Source organism: Balaenoptera borealis (genome assembly GCF_965194805.1).
Source record: "Balaenoptera borealis genome assembly, contig: HAP1_SCAFFOLD_486, whole genome shotgun sequence".
In the NCBI taxonomy this organism is placed as follows: domain Eukaryota; kingdom Metazoa; phylum Chordata; class Mammalia; order Artiodactyla; family Balaenopteridae; genus Balaenoptera; species Balaenoptera borealis.
Window position 1 is genome coordinate 93,391 of NW_028123711.1, and position 25,445 is coordinate 118,835.

Below are 25,445 nucleotides of genomic sequence, written 5' to 3' on the forward strand. Positions count from 1 at the left end.
GCTGGAAGAGGAAAGGTCTGCAACCAGCTCTGTCTCCTAGCTCTCTGGTATTTGCTGCCAACGGGCAGAGTCTATTTCGTGAAGCATCAAGCACTGAAAAGAAGACTCCTGCTGCTGGAAGTTGACAGGAAGTAACGTCCAATGCAAGAGCAAGGCTTGTCCTCGAAGCAATGCCCATAATGGAAGAAAAAAAAAAAAGAGAAAGCGGAAGAGAAATGTTAAGTCGCAAGTCCAACCTGGCCCCCAGCCTAGCCTAGCCCAGCCCAAGGAAGGTAGGAGTCAAGGAGAAGAAACTAAAAGAGAAGAGCCTTGGACCACAACATTCTCCACAAGGTACACTCAAGAAACTTCACCCTACTCTTGAACCAAGTTACAAAAAGAGCTTCTTAATCCCTACTTTGGCTCCTTAAAAGCTGCTATCAGTTCACTCATTAGACACATCTGATTTCAGAACAACTGTAATAGTTCAAACTAGATGGCTCTTTCCTTCCTAAGGATTATTAATTAAATAAGATCTATATAGCTCTAAGTATATGATACATAAAATAGAATACTCTGTAGAATATAAGTAACTCTTAGTTCAGTGTATTAATGAACGTCTGTAAGAAATGTGGCAATGATTTCCCTAATGGAAGAGCCTGGGGGAGGTAAATCTGTCTTCTAGGATTTCCTCCCCAGAGCTCAGAAACTCAGGTGTTGTTTTAGCTCTCCTACACTCTCTTCACCCAAGCCCGCCTTCCTGTTGGGGATCGGACCTCCCTATTGGCTCTCTCATACCTTTCAACTGCCTGCTTTGTGACATCACTCTCCTACCAAACCTACTACCACTTGGTAGAGTCTTGGGGTTTCCGTGGAGCTGTTTGGACCAGTAACCAGTGACCTCTGTACTGGACACGTGCGCCGTTCAGCTGCAGCCACTCAGACATCCTCTAGTGTTGTCTCCTCATCCCTTGTACCTGCAGTGGATGCTTCCTCTTCTCTGACCATGTCAGGTAAGAAAAGAAACTTTGGAAAGTTTTGCGTTCGATTTCTTTTGCCCCTAAATTGAGTAGGAGATTCAAAATAGCATGGAATAATGAGGGAAAGTATTGAACTACACGTCTGGAGACCTAATTTCACTTTTGACTTTGACGTTTACTATCTGTGTGACTTTGGACAAATCACTGGCTGTCGTCTCACAAAGCCTGTTGCTTTCCTTAACTGTTACGTTAGGATACCACGTTGGGTTGATCACTCTGATCCCCTTCTTTTCCAGTATTGAGCCTTAAAGGGTACCCATGTAGAAAACGAAATCAGACACTTCTCAAGAGTGTTTCAACAGAAACATAGAAAAGCCAGGGGACATAGAAAACTAGCAATATATACCAAGATGTTTCATCTCTAATGGTCTCCCTCCACTAGGATTTCGACTAGTTGAAAAGAGAGAATAGGGAGAGAGGATGGAGAGTACTGGGCTCTACAGGGAGGCACAGAGTCGAGCGTAAGGAAGTTTAGGATGGTTTTCATTAGCACAGGCCAACAGGCACCAAGAGATGGGAGAAAATGTAAGAATGAAGAGGGAAAGCATAGAGGAGCTCTCAAGAAAAACGGAGTTTGCAATGGAATGCTGATGGGAACCAAAGATTTTCAATTAAAGCAGAAACAGCACAGAGGGAAACCTGCTCAGAGCAGGGCAAAACCAAGTTGATGGTAGCAAACCCTTACATTAACAGACTAAGAAGGAAAGTAAGGCCAGAACAGGGGATCACCAGGAAAGGCAGCTTATCAGAAAAGTCATACTCCGTTTTCTTTCTTTTATTGCCTCTCTGAATACAGTTGGCCACTTGACAGTTTTGAATATAAACATTTTAGAAATACGTTTTAGAAATGATGCCTCCTATAAACAAGCAACCACAGTGGTTATCTAGGGGGCTGCTTTTCAGTGTTTTATTCTTTCTAATTTTTAAACTAGGTAGACATTTCACCAATTCAACATTTTAAGTGATATCTTCTAAATTGAATCAGAAGGACTATTTTCCTTGGTGTGATATGTAGGTTCTAAGGCAAGGCTGCTTTTCATTTTTACAGTTATTTCCTTCCTAACACAGAGAGCACATTGATCAACAGCCATCGTTCGCTTGTAGAGCTTAGCTACCGAAGAAGAAGAAGAAAAAGTCAAGCCCCACATCTCTAATTCCCCCCACTTAGGGAATTCCCTGGCGGTCCAGTGCTTAGGACTCGGTGCTTTCACGGCCAGGGCCACGCGGCGCGGCCAAAGAAACAAAACAAACAAACATCCACGTTTATCGAAAACCATATTGTGGAGTCCTGTGGATTTTCTTACATTTGAAAATCTTTTTTAATTGGATTCTAGGCATGATGGTTTTTTGAGGTTTTGGGATGCCATCTTCTTGGATGCTGAAGATGATTCTAATCTAAGTTCTAGGATAAATCCAAAAACCTTCCTGATACATTTTAAGCTTCCTTTCTGCTTATTATATAAGCTATATTCATTGAAATATATATTTCCCCTAGGCTTAATACCTCTTACTTGCTGGGTAAAAATATGAAGGAGCACAATAATGAAACTCTTTTACACTTATTATTTTGCTGTCTGCTTCGTACCGGTTTTCATTGAAATACTTGTCTATATGTGTTGTGGCTACCTATACATGCACATTTATTGCATTCTGTTGCTTGTTATGCATTTTTTACTGACATACCTTCTCTGTCTGTATGCATTGGCTAGGAATTCATTCACCTCTATCACCTCCATCGTGTTTTCTGGTTAACAGTATTCACTAAAATAGAGTGGGCAAAATTCACTTTCATAATATTGCATGGATAGTACAGAATGCCATTTGTTAGTAAATTCATTAGGCTTCGATACTTGCCACATACCCCAGTTTTCATTAATATCTATGGATTTCTTTTTCGTTAACGTAATATGCTTGTCATGATTTTTCTTTGTCTTTCTAGAACTTATTGTATCTTCCTCCATATAAATCATACGCAATAGATCAGCTTATTCATCTATTAATTATTACTGCTATTATTATTGGTGGTGGTGTTATAACCACTTTATAGGTGAGTAATCTGAAGTAATCAGATAACTTTTCCCTTTCCAAAAGCACTTAAGAAATCCACTTTCGGGTAATCATTTTGAGGTAGGATGAGAAACCAGGCTTGAAGAGGGCAAAAATGACTCTTTCAATTCACCAGTTGGACTGAGCTGTACGTCACCTCTAGGTAATAGCGTGGGAACTGCACAAGCAAAGGGAGACACTGAAGACGACAATGGTAATAGCCGTACTGTTTTCTAATGGACAAAAAAAATGCCTATATTATAAGTTCTATTTCTCCTGCTTTCTGGCAGTATCATGCTCAGAGTGGAGTCCTGGCAAGGAAGTCAGGATACTTAGGTTCTGAAACCTGGTAATGATACTAACATAATGAGAGAACTTGAACAAGTCAACCCGACCTCTCTGAGCCTCAGTTTCCTTACTCACGAAATGAGACTGAGAACATCGAAGTTCTCTAAGGGCCTCCTAGTTCTAAAATGCTTCCAGTCTAGGAAATAGCATAGAAGTCAATACGAGTGCAGGCTGAAGGGAAAGACAGGGCAGGGAGAAGGTTGCTTCCAGCCTAGAGAACAATCTCTGAACCACACCACTTGGCTCTTCTGCCCGTCTGTGCCCAAGATGGGAGCACAGGCAGTTAATAGAGAAGAGTGGAAAACTGCTCAGTCCTTACAGCCATCATCAACTGTCTGATTTTGGGTTTCTCAGGAAGTAGTGATAGTAGAGGTGTCCTGATAGCAAGAACCTTCAGATGATGCCGTTCCTCAAACGTAGTGAGAATTTCTCAACCTCCCTGAGTTTTTCATGACCCTCTTGTTCTTACAGAAAATTTCCAACATCCATCTCTACTTGGAACTCTAAATTCTCTGCAGCATTCTCCTCCTGTGGTGAGCAATGCAACTTCCCTAACACGAAGTGTCTGCAACTTCTCCAGAGTCTCTGCCCCTGCCGTCAGTTCGGCATCGGCTACTGGTACCCCTTTCCAGACACTCATGGGTAGTGCCTACCTTTACCAACATTCTAGCACGACTATGTTATCTGGAGTTACTGACCACAGCCAGATCTCCACTTCAGCTGCTTCCTATCCAGGTGTTCTTGAGTGGGACATCACAGCAAGCACTGAAAAGAATTCTTCTTCACTCGGAGACTTTACTCTGGCACTCACTGACCGCCACACAGCTGCCTCCTCCATGTTTCTGGCAGCCCAGTATGATAAAACTTCAGACGCCAAGAACATGGTCCCTCTACATCCATCGCTTTCTGCCAGCCTTGCTCAGGGAACACCATCTCAGATTCCAAATCAGGGGCAGAGCCGCCTGTCACTTCCCTGCCAGGAAGGAAGCCAGGTATATTACTATAACCAAGGCACACTGGGGTCTTTACTGTATGGAGAACTTGGCTCCTGCCCGCAATCCTACGGCTCGGCGTCATACACAGGAAGTCGGGCCTCTGGGCAACCAGAAATGGGAATGGGACTGAAGGAGATTCAGCCCACAAATATCCGACCACCAGCTTCCGCCTCTGCAGTCTGCCACCCTGTGTCTGCTCAACGCATCACAGAAACAAGTTTTCAAGGTGAGTATTAACAAACGCCAGAGAAAGTTGAAGAATGAGGTCGGCATTCAAAAATGGGGTCAAATCGACAGCTGGGAAGGGGTGTAGAGGCAGGTAGAATTTAGATCCTGAGCCTTTAATAACCACTACCTTCGCTCAGTGCCCTCTGTTTTTAGACTCTATATGAGAACACCTAGGGCTTCCCTGGTGGCGCCGTGGTTAAGAATCCGCCTGCCAATGCAATGCGGGGGACACGGGTTCGAGCCCTGGTCTGCGAAGATCCCACATGCCGTGCAGCAACTAAGCGCATGTGCCACAACGACGGAGCCTGCATTCTAGAGCCCGTGAGCCTCAACTACCGAAGCCCACGTGCCTACAGCCCATGCTCCGCAACAAGAGAAGCCACCGCGATGAGAAGCCCGCACACCGCAACCAAGAGTAGCCCCCGCTAGCCGCCAACTAGAGAAAGCCCGTGCACAGCAATGAGAGACCCAGTGCAGCCAAAAAAATAAATACGTAGAATAAATAAGTTCAAACAGTAAATAAATACATAAACATAAATTACAAAAAAAAGAACACCTAATGCAGGTGGGAAGGTGGGAGGGCCACTGTAGAGGTCATCTATGCTACATGTACAAGAACCCCGAGAGCACACCAATCGGTACCACACTTTTCACTGCTGTAGCCGATCATTCCCCCTGTACTGCCACACTGTAGCACTCCCTTCCCTCATCTACTGCTATAGTCTCTTCGGAAGGTGTTTCAGAACTCTTGTTATGAGAGTGCCAGTTGAACTGTCCTCACTTCCTTCATTTATACCAGGATTGAAGACCTTGTGGTCCGAGATCCTGTCCAGAGAGCAAGCAGGCTAAGACTCTGTCTTTGTTGATGTATTTCATCAGCAAGGGCTCTACCCCCTCTCCTAGTTCATGGTGTGACGTGTTCTTGGCCTCTCGGGAAAGTGGGGAGAATGGAAAGGACCCTATATGAGAATGCTAGGCTCTGTAAAACATTTCAGGTTTTTAAAAATAAGACTCATTTTGTATTGGACTTATAACAGTCCTATGAAATACAAAGCGAGCCGAGAATCAGTGACAGGAAAGGCTCACCAGTAAGAATTACAACAGTCACCGCTTACCTCGTAGCATAGGGCACTGTCCATGATCCTTAAGAAGAGTTAGTAGAAATGCCTTGCCCATCTTGCCCCTGAACCCCTTGAAAGGTACACGACTGCTGTGTTGGTGTTTAGGGGGAGCATCTCACTTACCAGGGACTGACTTCTCCCTTGATCCCTTTGTAGGGATGGAGACCTCCCCCCTGGTGATGAAAAATTCCCTGGGATTGCAACCTCCAAGCCAGACGTTTTGTGTGACACAAAGTCAAGAACTCCCCGAGTCCTGCAGTAGCAGAAACAGCCACATACTTGAGAGTAACCCACCATCTGAACTTGGGGACATTTCAGTGACAGCTCCAGTCCAGAGTGCCAGGCGTCTCCTGGCCCTGCCTCCAGCTCCAAGCCAGGGACAAATAGAGAGTAAGCACGTGGATGATATCAAAACCAAGCTTTCAAAGCCTCTGGATGCCTACCAGATCCCAACAGAGAACCAAGATCCTCCACTACTCCCTTTAGGAATCCCTGATAGTCACCAGCCGCTGGCCTGCACCGATCCCCTCAGCCAAGAGGAGCAGCCTGGTTCTGAAAATGCTGATCTGGGAGAGAACAGCCGGAGTCGTCAGGACCTAGGGACACTTGAAAATGGGATTGAACCTAGCAGTGGTCTTGCAGACATTACTACACTGGCGGAGGATATTCACCTTCCCCAGCTCTTTAATCCTTTGAAAGATCTTGATCAATCCCAAGGTCCCAACGTGATCAAAGCTAAAGACACCAGAGCCATTAAGGTGAATCAGGTGCAGGAAAAGCCAAGTGTCATAAAGGTTCCCTCTGATCAACCCAGGAAGAACAAACAGAAAGCCTCTGAGCCTATCAGTGGCGCTCCCAAGGCCAAAATCCAGCCAAAGAATCCAGAGTGCCTGTTAGGGGGAGAAGTGGTTATATGCCACGCTGCAGTCAGTGACAGGGCTCCTGTGAACACGGCCAAGCACTCTCAAGGCAAACCTCAGAAAGCTGCATCCAGAAAGATCAGCAAAACTAAGAGCCACGGGCAGGAAAAGACCAAAAGGACCAGAGGGAGAAACAAGGCTGAGGAGAACAAGCAGTCAGGGAACAAAGTCAAGGCAGAAGAGAAGCCAGCAATCCCCCACACGAAGCGAAAGGAACACCAAACTGAGCTTCTCCAACAGAGCTTTCAAAAGCCTCGAACCTCCCTTGGCGTGCGCATGCTGGAGTCTGTGAAGGTTCTTCATGCGCTGGGGAAGAAGAATGAGACGAAAACTGGGCTCTCTTCCTGTCGGCTCTTGGGAAAGTCAAGCAACCCCAAAGACCCCCAGCCACCCCCAGCTATCCAGCCATGGCGGCATACCCCACGTGAGGGGAAGGGTCCTGAGAAAACGCAAGTCCAAGCCCAGAAACCAGACAGCAGTGCTGAAACAGAGTGTCCATCTCCAGCCCAGTATGAGCGGCCTCCTCCTGGGAAGGTCAAGTTGATACCTCTGCCTTTTTCTGCCTGGGACAAGCCTCAAGCTCGACCCGCTCCTCGGAGGCCACAGTCTCTGGCCTCACATCGGCCTGCTGGGGCTTACCGTGCCCAGCCTGGTTCTACTGACTCAGCTCAACCTGCTGCAGTCAATTCATCCCAGCCAGCTCCTGCCTCTTTGCCAGGCCCCGCCAAACCAGCTCAGCCAACTGTGACCAACCCAACCCAACCGGCTTGGACCAACCATACCCAGCCTCGTGTCCCTCAGTCTGCTGCTCCTAGGCCTGCACCCTCCAAAACTTCATCTGGCGCTCCTCTCCAGCGGGAGCCTGTTCCCCCTGCTGTGAATAAGCGCCAGTCCCCACCCAAGCTCCAAACCCACTTTCTACTCCAAGACTTCAGCAAGCAACGAGTTCCATGGAGGGAACCCAACGTGCCTGAGCCAGTCATGTCAAAGCCCATCGAACAAGAGCAGAGGCCAGAGCGAGAGGCCATGAAGAGGCGGGCTCAACAACAACGGGAGAATGCTGCCGGATACACCTCTTCGGGCAAGCTGCAATTTTTCACCGAGAGGGAAAACGAAATGGAAATTGCCGACTACTACGGATACGTCAAGTGAGAGCTGCTAGGATTCTTGGTGCCACCTTGGCTACCAGCTGTTCTTCCATACACAGGTAAGATAGGTATAGAACTGAATAAGTAAATGGAATACAATTAATAGATGAGTAACAAACCTTTCGAATTTTCAGATGCTGCTAACTGGGGCGTGAGAAAGGAAGGACTGAAAGTTGGATGGGAGAATGAAGGAAAGGGGTAAAAACTGAGCAAAGAGGAAGGAACTTGGCCCAGGGCTAGGAAGGCCAAAAGAGACGTATGGATTTAGGAAAGGAAGCAGGAGCGAGGATGAAATGGCAGAAGTAAAAAGCAGGGTCAGAGGTCTGGGTTGAAAGAACACAATTGGAGTAGAGTTGAAGGTGACAGAAGATGAGTCTAGGTTTACTAGGAGAAATAGAAAAAGTCTCTCGGGGACGCTGGCCTTAAGTCTCACAACCACCAGATAGGTATTTCAGAAAACAAGAGGTTCAGGACACATCTCTGAAAGGTCTGAGTTGCCTTATTCAGGTGTGACTGTAGTGGGGGAATAGGGAAATCTACCAGAGAAGTGGCTAGGGCTCAGAGTTATCCTAGGGGCAGCTGACGACAGGGGCAGAGCCAAGGGAACTGCTGGATCAGGAGGCCCACGAACAAATCAGGGGCATAGCCGCCTGTCACTTCCCTGCCAGGAAGGAAGCCAGGTATATTACTGTAACCAAGGCACACTGGGGTCTTTACTGTATGGAGAACTTGGCTCCTGCCCGCAATCCTACGGCTCGGCGTCATACACAGGAAGTCGGGCCTCTGTGCAACCAGAAATGGGAATGGGACTGAAGGAGATTCAGCCCACAAATATCCGACCACCAGCTTCCACCTCTGCAGTCTGCCACCCTGTGTCTGCTCAACGCATCACAGAAACAAGTTTTCAAGGTGAGTATACAGACGGCAGAGAAAAGTTGAACAATGAGGTCAGCATTCAAAAATGGGGTCAAATCGACAGCTGGGAAGGGGTGTAGAGACAGGTAGAATTTAGATCCTGAGCCTTTAATAACCACTACCTTCTCTCAGTGCTCTCTGTTTTTAGACTCTATATGAGAACACCTAGGGCTTCCCTGGTGGCGCCGTGGTTAAGAATCCGCCTGCCAATGCAATGCGGGGGACACGGGTTCGAGCCCTGGTCTGCGAAGATCCCACATGCCGTGCAGCAACTAAGCGCATGTGCCACAACGACGGAGCCTGCATTCTAGAGCCCGTGAGCCTCAACTACCGAAGCCCACGTGCCTACAGCCCACGCTCCGCAACAAGAGAAGCCACCGCGATGAGATGCCCGCACACCGCAACCGAGAGTAGCCCCCGCTAGCCGCCAACTAGAGAAAGCCCGTGCACAGCAATGAGAGACCCAGTGCAGCCAAAAAAATAAATACGTAGAATAAATAAGTTCAAACAGTAAATAAATACATAAACATAAATTACAAAAAAAAAGAACACCTAATGCAGGTGGGAAGGTGGGAGGGCCACTGTAGAGGTCATCTATGCTACATGTACAAGAACCCCGAGAGCACACCAATCGGTACCACACTTTTCACTGCTGTAGCCGATCATTCCCCCTGTACTGCCACACTGTAGCACTCCCTTCCCTCATCTACTGCTATAGTCTCTTTGGAAGGTGTTTCAGAACTCTTGTTATGAGAGTGCCAGTTGAACTGTCCTCACTTCCTTCATTTATACCAGGATTGAAGACCTTGTGGTCCGAGATCCTGTCCAGAGAGCAAGCAGGCTAAGACTCTGTCTTTGTTGATGTATTTCATCAGAAAGGGCTCTACCCCCTCTCCTAGTTCATGGTGTGAAGTGTTCTTGGCCTCTCGGGAAAGTGGGGAGAATGGAAAGGACCCTATATGAGAATGCTAGGCTCTGTAAAACATTTCAGGTTTTTAAAAATAAGACTCATTTTGTATTGGACTTACAACAGTCCTATGAAATACAAAGAAAGCCGAGAATCAGTGACAGGAAAGGATCACCAGTAAGAACTACAACAGTCACCGCTTACCTCGTAGCATAGGGCACTGTCCGTGATCCTTAAGAAGAGTTAGTAGAAATGCCTTGCCCATCTTGCCCCTGAACCCCTTGAAAGGTACACGACTGCTGTGTTGGTGTTTAGGGGGAGCATCTCACTTACCAGGGACTGACTTCTCCCTTGATTCCTCTGTAGTGATGGAGACTTCCCCGCTGATGAAAAATTCCCTGGGATTGCAACCTCCAAGCCAGACAGCTTTCCTATGGAATGACAGAGAACTTGTCAAGGTGAAACACCAGTCTGCGGGAGAAAGGGAGGAAGAGAATGATGGAAATCGTTTCTGGGAAACTATTCTTACATTATGTGTTGTTTGTTCCCGGTAAATAAACTGAAATCTTCTTAACAGTAAAACAAAATCTAAACCACTAAAGCCAACAATACAGGAGTATAACGTTCGAAAAAAATTTCTTTGGCTGCGCAGCATGTGGGATCTTAGCTCCCCAACCAGGGATTGAACCCACGCCTGCTGCATTGGAAGCGCAGAGTCTTCACCACGGGACCACCGGGGAAGTCCCAGGACTATCACTTTTAAAGGAGAAGGTACAAACCCCTCGGTTCTATGAACTGGAGATTTTTAGTAAGAAGTCAATATATTTGTTGTTAGGCACATTTTATGTTAGGCTGTCTCCCTGCACAGGATGCAGGCGCCTTGAGAATGGAAGTCATATCCCTCTATAGTACGTCCCTCTTCTTTCTGCTTTGCAGTTTGCTGCTCCACTTGTTCAACCCCACCTAGTAATAACCTATACTTCCCTTGTTCCTGTTTTCCCATCTGGAAAACAGACAAAAGGCAACCAAACAACGCAAAGGTCTCAACAAATAAGGGATATCCAAAACCAGAGATGGCCAGAACTTCTGTACCCCTGATGAAATAGTCCTCATACAAAACCTGATAATCAAATTCCTTAATGCTAGGAATCACAGTGAAAAATAGTATCTGAACTGACTTCTGTCAGATGAGTGAGAACTAAGGTTAATTCAGTGTATCTGAAGCATAGAAAGTGAGGGCAAAAGTGGCACAAGATGGGGCTAGAGAAGCAGAGAGGATTCTAGACCACGCAGAGTCTTAAAGGCCAACAGTGTGTTTTCTATTCTCAAAACAATGCTTGTGAGCGATGTTTATGAGCAACGTTCCAACTTGCTTTGAAGGTTTCTTGTGTGAAGAGTGGATTGGAAGGAAACAAGATATATGGACACTAGTTAGGACCTAATCGCAACAGACAGGCAAGTTCAGTATTAGGAAGTTGAGGAAGAGCTGGCTGACAGATTCCAAAGAAATTCAGGAGATGAACTGAAGCGGGCTTAATGGGGTAGGAGATGGAGGAAAGGAAGGTCTTAGGGAATTCAAGGGTTTACTGCACACATGAGCAAAGTCTCAAAATTAATCATTTGAACGTACAGAGGCGGATCTCCCAAATGACACCGGTTAGGAAGCAACGGTACGCCCTTTAGAATTCCTAGAGACAACACAAATCAACTGTTTCGATGGAAAATTCGGCGGGACTCTTGATTTCCATGGGAATACAGAGAAAAGAGACACTGATCTGGCTTGCAGGTATATTTAGGAAGTTGTTAGCCGGACATCACCTACTAGTATCATGTAAGTAGGCCGTCCGAAGTAGGAAGCTTAGGGGAAAAACCTGGAGGAAAACTTAAAAGCTTAAGCCACACCTCTACACTACACCACCTTTCACAATTTCTTCTCAGATAAGCATCATCCCCATCAGTGAAGAAACTCGTACCTCATAATAGGAAAAACAGGCCTAAAGATTCAATGTGTGTCTTGGGAGGTCCCATCTATGCGATATCTTCCTGGGACCAGAAAAGGCCCCAGGAAGATCAATCTCTGCACCCCTGAAAGCTTACCACCAAGGAAAATGACTAGGTCCATAGATTTCCTCCCTCAAACCAGCTTACCTCACACATAGATCGTTAGCAACTCCGCCCTTACTCACATTATCACAGTCACAAGAGTGGTTAGGGAGAAAAGCACTAACCAGGGGAACTAAAACAGAGGCAATCCAGGCCAAGCTGGGCTGGTGGCAGATATCTTGCTCCTTACGCTCGGGTGCATAATGCGACTCACCACAGTGCCTTTTTCACAGACCCTTTTGAACGTTTCTCCACAGAATCCAACAGCTCAAGTCAGTTCATGACGCTTCAAGGTCAACAATCGTCAAGAGAAAAACATGCAATATGTCTTACAATGTTGGATTCCTTACAAACAGGACAAGGAGATAACCATGTAGACAAAACCAGAGCATTTGAAAACATCTGTATTCTACAAACACACCAGTGAATGCTATAAATAAGGTACTATGACATAAAACAAAATGAAAACTAGATGTGAGACTGTTCTCTTCAGTGTACAGACTTCATGGCAGTTGCTGCACACTATCTAGCTACTTAGATCTTTAACTCTCTGTTCTGTTAATACCAAATGAGGCCCAAGTGTGTCAACCTGTTTCCCACAGAAACCAAAAAGTCTACATGCATCTCTTTTCTCCTGTGCCCTTTCACCTTACCTGCTCCCAATTCTCCACCAACGTCCTCCTCTTTCTCTAATTATTCTCCTCTTCATTTTGCTTGGCCTTGCCCCCAAGCATGCAAGACAGAGAGTCCTAGAGGTCCAAGATTCTAGAGTGGCTGTTTGCAAGGCGGAGGAGATTACAGTAACTGCCACACTGTATATACTTCTGTGCAAAGAAAAAGGGACAGTGTTCAGAATGTCTCTCACATATAACAAGAGCTGGAGATGGCAGGATACCTGTGTGGCCCAAGGAACTAGAGCTAGCAAATTATGGGCCAAACAATTGCAACCAAAGGCTGGAAGAGGAAAGGTCTGCAACCAGCTCTGTCTCCTAGCTCTCTGGTATTTGCTGCCAACGGGCAGAGTCTATTTCGTGAAGCATCAAGCACTGAAAAGAAGACTCCTGCTGCTGGAAGTTGACAGGAAGTAACGTCCAATGCAAGATCAAGGCTTGTCCTCGAAGCAATGCCCATAATGGAAGAAAAAAAAAAAGAGGAAGCGGAAGAGAAATGTTAAGTCGCAAGTCCAACCTGGCCCCCAGCCTAGCCCAGCCCAAGGAAGGTAGGAGTCAAGGAGAAGAAACTAAAAGAGAAGAGCCTTGGACCACAACATTCTCCACAAGGTACACTCAAGAAACTTCACCCTACTCTTGAACCAAGTTACAAAAAGAGCTTCTTAATCCCTACTTTGGCTCCTTAAAAGCTGCTATCAGTTCACTCATTAGACACATCTGATTTCAGAACAACTGTAATAGTTCAAACTAGATGGCTCTTTCCTTCCTAAGGATTATTAATTAAATAAGATCTATATAGCTCTAAGTATATGATACATAAAATAGAATACTCTGTAGAATATAAGTAACTCTTAGTTCAGTGTATTAATGAACGTCTGTAAGAAATGTGGCAATGATTTCCCTAATGGAAGAGCCTGGGGGAGGTAAATCTGTCTTCTAGGATTTCCTCCCCAGAGCTCAGAAACTCAGGTGTTGTTTTAGCTCTCCTACACTCTCTTCACCCAAGCCCGCCTTCCTGTTGGGGATCGGACCTCCCTATTGGCTCTCTCATACCTTTCAACTGCCTGCTTTGTGACATCACTCTCCTACCAAACCTACTACCACTTGGTAGAGTCTTGGGGTTTCCGTGGAGCTGTTTGGACCAGTAACCAGTGACCTCTGTACTGGACACGTGCGCCGTTCAGCTGCAGCCACTCAGACATCCTCTAGTGTTGTCTCCTCATCCCTTGTACCTGCAGTGGATGCTTCCTCTTCTCTGACCATGTCAGGTAAGAAAAGAAACTTTGGAAAGTTTTGCGTTCGATTTCTTTTGCCCCTAAATTGAGTAGGAGATTCAAAATAGCATGGAATAATGAGGGAAAGTATTGAACTACACGTCTGGAGACCTAATTTCACTTTTGACTTTGACGTTTACTATCTGTGTGACTTTGGACAAATCACTGGCTGTCGTCTCACAAAGCCTGTTGCTTTCCTTAACTGTTACGTTAGGATACCACGTTGGGTTGATCACTCTGATCCCCTTCTTTTCCAGTATTGAGCCTTAAAGGGTACCCATGTAGAAAACGAAATCAGACACTTCTCAAGAGTGTTTCAACAGAAACATAGAAAAGCCAGGGGACATAGAAAACTAGCAATATATACCAAGATGTTTCATCTCTAATGGTCTCCCTCCACTAGGATTTCGACTAGTTGAAAAGAGAGAATAGGGAGAGAGGATGGAGAGTACTGGGCTCTACAGGGAGGCACAGAGTCGAGCGTAAGGAAGTTTAGGATGGTTTTCATTAGCACAGGCCAACAGGCACCAAGAGATGGGAGAAAATGTAAGAATGAAGAGGGAAAGCATAGAGGAGCTCTCAAGAAAAACGGAGTTTGCAATGGAATGCTGATGGGAACCAAAGATTTTCAATTAAAGCAGAAACAGCACAGAGGGAAACCTGCTCAGAGCAGGGCAAAACCAAGTTGATGGTAGCAAACCCTTACATTAACAGACTAAGAAGGAAAGTAAGGCCAGAACAGGGGATCACCAGGAAAGGCAGCTTATCAGAAAAGTCATACTCCGTTTTCTTTCTTTTATTGCCTCTCTGAATACAGTTGGCCACTTGACAGTTTTGAATATAAACATTTTAGAAATACGTTTTAGAAATGATGCCTCCTATAAACAAGCAACCACAGTGGTTATCTAGGGGGCTGCTTTTCAGTGTTTTATTCTTTCTAATTTTTAAACTAGGTAGACATTTCACCAATTCAACATTTTAAGTGATATCTTCTAAATTGAATCAGAAGGACTATTTTCCTTGGTGTGATATGTAGGTTCTAAGGCAAGGCTGCTTTTCATTTTTACAGTTATTTCCTTCCTAACACAGAGAGCACATTGATCAACAGCCATCGTTCGCTTGTAGAGCTTAGCTACCGAAGAAGAAGAAGAAAAAGTCAAGCCCCACATCTCTAATTCCCCCCACTTAGGGAATTCCCTGGCGGTCCAGTGCTTAGGACTCGGTGCTTTCACGGCCAGGGCCACGCGGCGCGGCCAAAGAAACAAAACAAACAAACATCCACGTTTATCGAAAACCATATTGTGGAGTCCTGTGGATTTTCTTACATTTGAAAATCTTTTTTAATTGGATTCTAGGCATGATGGTTTTTTGAGGTTTTGGGATGCCATCTTCTTGGATGCTGAAGATGATTCTAATCTAAGTTCTAGGATAAATCCAAAAACCTTCCTGATACATTTTAAGCTTCCTTTCTGCTTATTATATAAGCTATATTCATTGAAATATATATTTCCCCTAGGCTTAATACCTCTTACTTGCTGGGTAAAAATATGAAGGAGCACAATAATGAAACTCTTTTACACTTATTATTTTGCTGTCTGCTTCGTACCGGTTTTCATTGAAATACTTGTCTATATGTGTTGTGGCTACCTATACATGCACATTTATTGCATTCTGTTGCTTGTTATGCATTTTTTACTGACATACCTTCTCTGTCTGTATGCATTGGCTAGGAATTCATTCACCTCTATCACCTCCATCGTGTTTTCTGGTTAACAGTATTCACTAAAATAGAGTGGGCAAAATTCACTTTCATAATATTGCATGGATAGTACAGAATGCCATTTGTTAGTAAATTCATTAGGCTTCGATACTTGCCACATACCCCAGTTTTCATTAATATCTATGGATTTCTTTTTCGTTAACGTAATATGCTTGTCATGATTTTTCTTTGTCTTTCTAGAACTTATTGTATCTTCCTCCATATAAATCATACGCAATAGATCAGCTTATTCATCTATTAATTATTACTGCTATTATTATTGGTGGTGGTGTTATAACCACTTTATAGGTGAGTAATCTGAAGTAATCAGATAACTTTTCCCTTTCCAAAAGCACTTAAGAAATCCACTTTCGGGTAATCATTTTGAGGTAGGATGAGAAACCAGGCTTGAAGAGGGCAAAAATGACTCTTTCAATTCACCAGTTGGACTGAGCTGTACGTCACCTCTAGGTAATAGCGTGGGAACTGCACAAGCAAAGGGAGACACTGAAGACGACAATGGTAATAGCCGTACTGTTTTCTAATGGACAAAAAAAATGCCTATATTATAAGTTCTATTTCTCCTGCTTTCTGGCAGTATCATGCTCAGAGTGGAGTCCTGGCAAGGAAGTCAGGATACTTAGGTTCTGAAACCTGGTAATGATACTAACATAATGAGAGAACTTGAACAAGTCAACCCGACCTCTCTGAGCCTCAGTTTCCTTACTCACGAAATGAGACTGAGAACATCGAAGTTCTCTAAGGGCCTCCTAGTTCTAAAATGCTTCCAGTCTAGGAAATAGCATAGAAGTCAATACGAGTGCAGGCTGAAGGGAAAGACAGGGCAGGGAGAAGGTTGCTTCCAGCCTAGAGAACAATCTCTGAACCACACCACTTGGCTCTTCTGCCCGTCTGTGCCCAAGATGGGAGCACAGGCAGTTAATAGAGAAGAGTGGAAAACTGCTCAGTCCTTACAGCCATCATCAACTGTCTGATTTTGGGTTTCTCAGGAAGTAGTGATAGTAGAGGTGTCCTGATAGCAAGAACCTTCAGATGATGCCGTTCCTCAAACGTAGTGAGAATTTCTCAACCTCCCTGAGTTTTTCATGACCCTCTTGTTCTTACAGAAAATTTCCAACATCCATCTCTACTTGGAACTCTAAATTCTCTGCAGCATTCTCCTCCTGTGGTGAGCAATGCAACTTCCCTAACACGAAGTGTCTGCAACTTCTCCAGAGTCTCTGCCCCTGCCGTCAGTTCGGCATCGGCTACTGGTACCCCTTTCCAGACACTCATGGGTAGTGCCTACCTTTACCAACATTCTAGCACGACTATGTTATCTGGAGTTACTGACCACAGCCAGATCTCCACTTCAGCTGCTTCCTATCCAGGTGTTCTTGAGTGGGACATCACAGCAAGCACTGAAAAGAATTCTTCTTCACTCGGAGACTTTACTCTGGCACTCACTGACCGCCACACAGCTGCCTCCTCCATGTTTCTGGCAGCCCAGTATGATAAAACTTCAGACGCCAAGAACATGGTCCCTCTACATCCATCGCTTTCTGCCAGCCTTGCTCAGGGAACACCATCTCAGATTCCAAATCAGGGGCAGAGCCGCCTGTCACTTCCCTGCCAGGAAGGAAGCCAGGTATATTACTATAACCAAGGCACACTGGGGTCTTTACTGTATGGAGAACTTGGCTCCTGCCCGCAATCCTACGGCTCGGCGTCATACACAGGAAGTCGGGCCTCTGGGCAACCAGAAATGGGAATGGGACTGAAGGAGATTCAGCCCACAAATATCCGACCACCAGCTTCCGCCTCTGCAGTCTGCCACCCTGTGTCTGCTCAACGCATCACAGAAACAAGTTTTCAAGGTGAGTATTAACAAACGCCAGAGAAAGTTGAAGAATGAGGTCGGCATTCAAAAATGGGGTCAAATCGACAGCTGGGAAGGGGTGTAGAGGCAGGTAGAATTTAGATCCTGAGCCTTTAATAACCACTACCTTCGCTCAGTGCCCTCTGTTTTTAGACTCTCTATGAGAACACCTAGGGCTTCCCTGGTGGCGCCGTGGTTAAGAATCCGCCTGCCAATGCAATGCGGGGGACACGGGTTCGAGCCCTGGTCTGCGAAGATCCCACATGCCGTGCAGCAACTAAGCGCATGTGCCACAACGACGGAGCCTGCATTCTAGAGCCCGTGAGCCTCAACTACCGAAGCCCACGTGCCTACAGCCCATGCTCCGCAACAAGAGAAGCCACCGCGATGAGAAGCCCGCACACCGCAACCAAGAGTAGCCCCCGCTAGCCGCCAACTAGAGAAAGCCCGTGCACAGCAATGAGAGACCCAGTGCAGCCAAAAAAATAAATACGTAGAATAAATAAGTTCAAACAGTAAATAAATACATAAACATAAATTACAAAAAAAAAGAACACCTAATGCAGGTGGGACGGTGGGAGGGCCACTGTAGAGGTCATCTATGCTACATGTACAAGAACCCCGAGAGCACACCAATCGGTACCACACTTTTCACTGCTGTAGCCGATCGTTCCCCCTGTACTGCCACACTGTAGCACTCCCTTCCCTCATCTACTGCTATAGTCTCTTCGGAAGGTGTTTCAGAACTCTTGTTATGAGAGTGCCAGTTGAACTGTCCTCACTTCCTTCATTTATACCAGGATTGAAGACCTTGTGGTCCGAGATCCTGTCCAGAGAGCAAGCAGGCTAAGACTCTGTCTTTGTTGATGTATTTCATCAGCAAGGGCTCTACCCCCTCTCCTAGTTCATGGTGTGACGTGTTCTTGGCCTCTCGGGAAAGTGGGGAGAATGGAAAGGACCCTATATGAGAATGCTAGGCTTTGTAAAACATTTCAGGTTTTTAAAAATAAGACTCATTTTGTATTGGACTTATAACAGTCCTATGAAATACAAAGCGAGCCGAGAATCAGCGACAGGAAAGGCTCACCAGTAAGAATTACAACAGTCACCGCTTACCTCGTAGCATAGGGCACCGTCCGTGATCCTTAAGAAGAGTTAGTAGAAATGCCTTGCCCATCTTGCCCCTGAACCCCTTGAAAGGTACACGACTGCTGTGTTGGTGTTTAGGGGGAGCATCTCACTTACCAGGGACTGACTTCTCCCTTGATCCCTTTGTAGGGATGGAGACCTCCCCCCTGGTGATGAAAAATTCCCTGGGATTGCAACCTCCAAGCCAGACGTTTTGTGTGACACAAAGTCAAGAACTCCCCAAGTCCTGCAGTAGCAGAAACAGCCACATACTTGAGAGTAACCCACCATCTGAACTTGGGGACATTTCAGTGACAGCTCCAGTCCAGAGTGCCAGGCGTCTCCTGGCCCTGCCTCCAGCTCCAAGCCAGGGACAAATAGAGAGTAAGCACGTGGATGATATCAAAACCAAGCTTTCAAAGCCTCTGGATGCCTACCAGATCCCAACAGAGAACCAAGATCCTCCACTACTCCCTTTAGGAATCCCTGATAGTCACCAGCCGCTGGCCTGCACCGATCCCCTCAGCCAAGAGGAGCAGCCTGGTTCTGAAAATGCTGATCTGGGAGAGAACAGCCGGAGTCGTCAGGACCTAGGGACACTTGAAAATGGGATTGAACCTAGCAGTGGTCTTGCAGACATTACTACACTGGCGGAGGATATTCACCTTCCCCAGCTCTTTAATCCTTTGAAAGATCTTGATCAATCCCAAGGTCCCAACGTGATCAAAGCTAAAGACACCAGAGCCATTAAGGTGAATCCGGTGCAGGAAAAGCCAAGTGTCATAAAGGTTCCCTCTGATCAACCCAGGAAGAACAAACAGAAAGCCTCTGAGCCTATCAGTGGCGCTCCCAAGGCCAAAATCCAGCCAAAGAATCCAGAGTGCCTGTTAGGGGGAGAAGTGGTTATATGCCACGCTGCAGTCAGTGACAGGGCTCCTGTGAACACGGCCAAGCACTCTCAAGGCAAACCTCAGAAAGCTGCATCCAGAAAGATCAGCAAAACTAAGAGCCACGGGCAGGAAAAGACCAAAAGGACCAGAGGGAGAAACAAGGCTGAGGAGAACAAGCAGTCAGGGAACAAAGTCAAGGCAGAAGAGAAGCCAGCAATCCCCCACACGAAGCGAAAGGAACACCAAACTGAGCTTCTCCAACAGAGCTTTCAAAAGCCTCGAACCTCCCTTGGCGTGCGCATGCTGGAGTCTGTGAAGGTTCTTCATGCGCTGGGGAAGAAGAATGAGACGAAAACTGGGCTCTCTTCCTGTCGGCTCTTGGGAAAGTCAAGCAACCCCAAAGACCCCCAGCCACCCCCAGCTATCCAGCCATGGCGGCATACCCCACGTGAGGGGAAGGGTCCTGAGAAAACGCAAGTCCAAGCCCAGAAACCAGACAGCAGTGCTGAAACAGAGTGTCCGTCTCCAGCCCAGTATGAGCGGCCTCCTCCTGGGAAGGTCAAGTTGATACCTCTGCCTTTTTCTGCCTGGGACAAGCCTCAAGCTCGACCCGCTCCTCGGAGGCCACAGTCTCTGGCCTCACATCGGCCTGCTGGGGCTTACCGTGCCCAGCCTGGTTCTACTGACTCAGCTCAACCTGCTGCAGCCAATTCATCCCACCAGCCAGCTCCTGCCTCTTTGCCAGGCCCCGCCAAACCAGCTCAGCCAACTGTGACCAACCCAACCCAACCGGCTTGGACCAACCATACCCAGCCTCGTGTCCCTCAGTCTGCTGCTCCTAGGCCTGCACCCTCCAAAACTTCATCTGGCGCTCCTCTCCAGCGGGAGCCTGTTCCCCCTGCTGTGAATAAGCGCCAGTCCCCACCCAAGCTCCAAACCCAATTTCTACTCCAAGACTTCAGCAAGCAACGAGTTCCATGGAGGGAACCCAACGTGCCTGAGCCAGTCATGTCAAAGCCCATCGAACAAGAGCAGAGGCCAGAGCGAGAGGCCATGAAGAGGCGGGCTCAACAACAACGGGAGAATGCTGCCAGATACACCTCTTCGGGCAAGCTGCAATTTTTCACCGAGAGGGAAAACGAAATGGAAATTGCCGACTACTACGGATACGTCAAGTGAGAGCTGCTAGGATTCTTGGTGCCACCTTGGCTACCAGCTGTTCTTCCATACACAGGTAAGACAGGTATAGAACTGAATAAGTAAATGGAATACAATTAATAGACGAGTAACAAACCTTTCGAATTTTCAGATGCTGCTAACTGGGGCGTGAGAAAGGAAGGACTGAAAGTTGGATGGGAGAATGAAGGAAAGGGGTAAAAACTGAGCAAAGAGGAAGGAACTTGGCCCAGGGCTAGGAAGGCCAAAAGAGACGTATGGATTTAGGAAAGGAAGCAGGAGCGAGGATGAAACGGCAGAAGTAAAAAGCAGGGTCAGAGGTCTGGGTTGAAAGAACACAATTGGAGTAGAGTTGAAGGTGACAGAAGATGAGTCTAGGTTTACTAGGAGAAATAGAAAAAGTCTCTCGGGGACGCTGGCCTTAAGTCTCACAACCACCAGATAGGTATTTCAGAAAACAAGAGGTTCAGGACACATCTCTGAAAGGTCTGAGTTGCCTTATTCAGGTGTGACTGTAGTGGGGGAATAGGGAAATCTACCAGAGAAGTGGCTAGGGCTCAGAGTTATCCTAGGGGCAGCTGACGACAGGGGCAGAGCCAAGGGAACTGCTGGATCAGGAGGCCCACGAACAAATCAGGGGCATAGCCGCCTGCCACTTCCCTGCCAGGAAGGAAGCCAGGTATATTACTATAACCAAGGCACACTGGGGTCTTTACTGTATGGAGAACTTGGCTCCTGCCCGCAATCCTACGGCTCGGCGTCATACACAGGAAGTCGGGCCTCTGGGCAACCAGAAATGGGAATGGGACTGAAGGAGATTCAGCCCACAAATATCCGACCACCAGCTTCCACCTCTGCAGTCTGCCACCCTGTGTCTGCTCAACGCATCACAGAAACAAGTTTTCAAGGTGAGTATAACAAACGCCAGAGAAAGTTGAAGAATGAGGTCGGCATTCAAAAATGGGGTCAAATCGACAGCTGGGAAGGGGTGTAGAGGCAGGTAGAATTTAGATCCTGAGCCTTTAATAACCACTACCTTCGCTCAGTGCCCTCTGTTTTTAGACTCTCTATGAGAACACCTAGGGCTTCCCTGGTGGCGCCGTGGTTAAGAATCCGCCTGCCAATGCAATGCGGGGGACACGGGTTCGAGCCCTGGTCTGCGAAGATCCCACATGCCGTGCAGCAACTAAGCGCATGTGCCACAACGACGGAGCCTGCATTCTAGAGCCCGTGAGCCTCAACTACCGAAGCCCACGTGCCTACAGCCCATGCTCCGCAACAAGAGAAGCCACCGCGATGAGAAGCCCGCACACCGCAACCAAGAGTAGCCCCCGCTAGCCGCCAACTAGAGAAAGCCCGTGCACAGCAATGAGAGACCCAGTGCAGCCAAAAAAATAAATACGTAGAATAAATAAGTTCAAACAGTAAATAAATACATAAACATAAATTACAAAAAAAAAGAACACCTAATGCAGGTGGGACGGTGGGAGGGCCACTGTAGAGGTCATCTATGCTACATGTACAAGAACCCCGAGAGCACACCAATCGGTACCACACTTTTCACTGCTGTAGCCGATCGTTCCCCCTGTACTGCCACACTGTAGCACTCCCTTCCCTCATCTACTGCTATAGTCTCTTCGGAAGGTGTTTCAGAACTCTTGTTATGAGAGTGCCAGTTGAACTGTCCTCACTTCCTTCATTTATACCAGGATTGAAGACCTTGTGGTCCGAGATCCTGTCCAGAGAGCAAGCAGGCTAAGACTCTGTCTTTGTTGATGTATTTCATCAGCAAGGGCTCTACCCCCTCTCCTAGTTCATGGTGTGACGTGTTCTTGGCCTCTCGGGAAAGTGGGGAGAATGGAAAGGACCCTATATGAGAATGCTAGGCTTTGTAAAACATTTCAGGTTTTTAAAAATAAGACTCATTTTGTATTGGACTTATAACAGTCCTATGAAATACAAAGCGAGCCGAGAATCAGCGACAGGAAAGGCTCACCAGTAAGAATTACAACAGTCACCGCTTACCTCGTAGCATAGGGCACCGTCCGTGATCCTTAAGAAGAGTTAGTAGAAATGCCTTGCCCATCTTGCCCCTGAACCCCTTGAAAGGTACACGACTGCTGTGTTGGTGTTTAGGGGGAGCATCTCACTTACCAGGGACTGACTTCTCCCTTGATCCCTTTGTAGGGATGGAGACCTCCCCCCTGGTGATGAAAAATTCCCTGGGATTGCAACCTCCAAGCCAGACGTTTTGTGTGACACAAAGTCAAGAACTCCCCAAGTCCTGCAGTAGCAGAAACAGCCACATACTTGAGAGTAACCCACCATCTGAACTTGGGGACATTTCAGTGACAGCTCCAGTCCAGAGTGCCAGGCGTCTCCTGGCCCTGCCTCCAGCTCCAAGCCAGGGACAAATAGAGAGTAAGCACGTGGATGATATCAAAACCAAGCTTTCAAAGCCTCTGGATGCCTACCAGATCCCAACAGAGAACCAAGATCCTCCACTACTCCCTTTAGGAATCCCTGATATTCACCAGCCGCTGGCCTGCACCGATCCCCTCAGCCAAGAGGAGCAGCCTGGTTCTGAAAATGCTGATCTGGGAGAGAACAGCCGGAGTCGTCAGGACCTAGGGACACTTGAAAATGGGATTGAACCTAGCAGTGGTCTTGCAGACATTACTACACTGGCGGAGGATATTCACCTTCCCCAGCTCTTTAATCCTTTGAAAGATCTTGATCAATCCCAAGGTCCCAACGTGATCAAAGCTAAAGACACCAGAGCCATTAAGGTGAATCCGGTGCAGGAAAAGCCAAGTGTCATAAAGGTTCCCTCTGATCAACCCAGGAAGAACAAACAGAAAGCCTCTGAGCCTATCAGTGGCGCTCCCAAGGCCAAAATCCAGCCAAAGAATCCAGAGTGCCTGTTAGGGGGAGAAGTGGTTATATGCCACGCTGCAGTCAGTGACAGGGCTCCTGTGAACACGGCCAAGCACTCTCAAGGCAAACCTCAGAAAGCTGCATCCAGAAAGATCAGCAAAACTAAGAGCCACGGGCAGGAAAAGACCAAAAGGACCAGAGGGAGAAACAAGGCTGAGGAGAACAAGCAGTCAGGGAACAAAGTCAAGGCAGAAGAGAAGCCAGCAATCCCCCACACGAAGCGAAAGGAACACCAAACTGAGCTTCTCCAACAGAGCTTTCAAAAGCCTCGAACCTCCCTTGGCGTGCGCATGCTGGAGTCTGTGAAGGTTCTTCATGCGCTGGGGAAGAAGAATGAGACGAAAACTGGGCTCTCTTCCTGTCGGCTCTTGGGAAAGTCAAGCAACCCCAAAGACCCCCAGCCACCCCCAGCTATCCAGCCATGGCGGCATACCCCACGTGAGGGGAAGGGTCCTGAGAAAACGCAAGTCCAAGCCCAGAAACCAGACAGCAGTGCTGAAACAGAGTGTCCGTCTCCAGCCCAGTATGAGCGGCCTCCTCCTGGGAAGGTCAAGTTGATACCTCTGCCTTTTTCTGCCTGGGACAAGCCTCAAGCTCGACCCGCTCCTCGGAGGCCACAGTCTCTGGCCTCACATCGGCCTGCTGGGGCTTACCGTGCCCAGCCTGGTTCTACTGACTCAGCTCAACCTGCTGCAGCCAATTCATCCCACCAGCCAGCTCCTGCCTCTTTGCCAGGCCCCGCCAAACCAGCTCAGCCAACTGTGACCAACCCAACCCAACCGGCTTGGACCAACCATACCCAGCCTCGTGTCCCTCAGTCTGCTGCTCCTAGGCCTGCACCCTCCAAAACTTCATCTGGCGCTCCTCTCCAGCGGGAGCCTGTTCCCCCTGCTGTGAATAAGCGCCAGTCCCCACCCAAGCTCCAAACCCAATTTCTACTCCAAGACTTCAGCAAGCAACGAGTTCCATGGAGGGAACCCAACGTGCCTGAGCCAGTCATGTCAAAGCCCATCGAACAAGAGCAGAGGCCAGAGCGAGAGGCCATGAAGAGGCGGGCTCAACAACAACGGGAGAATGCTGCCAGATACACCTCTTCGGGCAAGCTGCAATTTTTCACCGAGAGGGAAAACGAAATGGAAATTGCCGACTACTACGGATACGTCAAGTGAGAGCTGCTAGGATTCTTGGTGCCACCTTGGCTACCAGCTGTTCTTCCATACACAGGTAAGACAGGTATAGAACTGAATAAGTAAATGGAATACAATTAATAGACGAGTAACAAACCTTTCGAATTTTCAGATGCTGCTAACTGGGGCGTGAGAAAGGAAGGACTGAAAGTTGGATGGGAGAATGAAGGAAAGGGGTAAAAACTGAGCAAAGAGGAAGGAACTTGGCCCAGGGCTAGGAAGGCCAAAAGAGACGTATGGATTTAGGAAAGGAAGCAGGAGCGAGGATGAAACGGCAGAAGTAAAAAGCAGGGTCAGAGGTCTGGGTTGAAAGAACACAATTGGAGTAGAGTTGAAGGTGACAGAAGATGAGTCTAGGTTTACTAGGAGAAATAGAAAAAGTCTCTCGGGGACGCTGGCCTTAAGTCTCACAACCACCAGATAGGTATTTCAGAAAACAAGAGGTTCAGGACACATCTCTGAAAGGTCTGAGTTGCCTTATTCAGGTGTGACTGTAGTGGGGGAATAGGGAAATCTACCAGAGAAGTGGCTAGGGCTCAGAGTTATCCTAGGGGCAGCTGACGACAGGGGCAGAGCCAAGGGAACTGCTGGATCAGGAGGCCCACGAACAAATCAGGGGCATAGCCGCCTGCCACTTCCCTGCCAGGAAGGAAGCCAGGTATATTACTATAACCAAGGCACACTGGGGTCTTTACTGTATGGAGAACTTGGCTCCTGCCCGCAATCCTACGGCTCGGCGTCATACACAGGAAGTCGGGCCTCTGGGCAACCAGAAATGGGAATGGGACTGAAGG